Consider the following 1,419-nt stretch of genomic DNA (forward strand, 5'->3'; position numbering starts at 1 on the left):
ATATTAAAGTGACTAGTATATGGTGTGTGCAGAGTTTAAAAATTAAAGTTTTTTAGATAGATATTTGGTGTTTGCACATTTGCTAAGGGTTTTACAGATCTCCTCTTCCAATTTGTGATGTGCGTTCTCACACTCTAAAAATAAATTGTGTAGATTTCCTACCTAAAAGGAAGGTTACTGATTTCCTACCTTATTGTTCGCGAAATTACATGCTCGATTATAGAACGAATAGTTTGTTTAAATTTCGCACTTTTTAGAGTGTAATATAGCTGCTGTGGTGTGCGTAAATTTACTACGAAAGAGTGTACAATAGGGTGGCCCAAATATACACGTGGAAAAGTAAAGTCGGAATTTTATGCTCTCACCCCCTAGGATTGTTCTATACCGAAAAAAATGTATCCCAATTTTTTTATTTCAAAATTAAAAAATATTTAGAGGTCGCTCAAAGCGCCCAAAGTTTTCCATGTATTTTGTATGGGGAAAAAACAACTTTTCGTAGAAGTTGTATAGAATTCTTAAAAATAAATATTTTTCTATGAGAGAACTCAATTTGTCTGCAGCAGATTCCCAATAATAATACTCAAATTTTTATTTAACCATTTTTTCATCGCAACTTTAATTTAAAGGTCCACCAAAAACCCAAAAAAATCCCGAAATATTCAATGGGGGGACCAATAAAAAATCGTTAGTATTAAAAAATGGTTAAATAAACAATTGGGTCTTATTACTGAAAGTCTCCTGAAGAGAACCAGAGTTTTCCGATCGAACAATATTGGTTTTCAAGAATTCTATACCATTTCTACGAAAAGTTGTTTTACCCCATCTAAAGATACATGGAAAACTTTGAGCGACCTCTAAATATTTTTTGATTTCAAAATAAAAAATAGGGGTATACTTGTTTTCGATACAGAACAATCCTAGGGGGTGAGAGCATTACAATTCCGAGTTAACTGTTTTTGGACCACCCTAGTGTACAAGCTACAAAATACACATCTGCTGTTTGATTTTACCCGTAGAATTGTGTAAAGCCGCTAACAAATTGGATTTTTACACACGAAAATGTGTAAACGAGAAAAATAAATACTCATCGTGTAAATTTACCAAAAAATTAAAAAAATGAACAAAAATATACTCGACTTATAGGCCCCTATTATGATTTGCATTCGATTTTCGACTGTGGTCGAAAGTGCTGAGCGAACGAATTTGCATTTGGTATTATGGCACTCATTCGATGAAGAATAGCGCTATTGTGAATTTCGCTCGTTTAGGTTGTTCACAATAGAATATTTTTCACCGCTTTGTTTACAAATCGAGCAAACTAAATAGTGTGCTTATACATATTTATGTAAATTTGTTCTAATTAAAATGAAGTAAAAAAGAAAGCAAGTTTATAAAAACGTGGTAAAATGAGTACAACGA

The 1,419-nt window shown here is 32.3% G+C and overlaps 1 protein-coding gene across 6 annotated transcripts in view; it reads right to left on the bottom strand.

The window, feature by feature from the left end:
- Nucleotides 1-1,419, bottom strand: part of LOC118742522 (aquaporin AQPAe.a-like) — a 72,942-nt gene that overhangs the window by 3,378 nt on the left and 68,145 nt on the right. The window lies entirely within an intron of this gene.

Source organism: Rhagoletis pomonella, unplaced genomic scaffold (assembly GCF_013731165.1).
Source record: "Rhagoletis pomonella isolate Grant_MI unplaced genomic scaffold, Rhpom_1.0 Rhpom_scaffold_00007, whole genome shotgun sequence".
NCBI lineage: Eukaryota > Metazoa > Arthropoda > Insecta > Diptera > Tephritidae > Rhagoletis > Rhagoletis pomonella.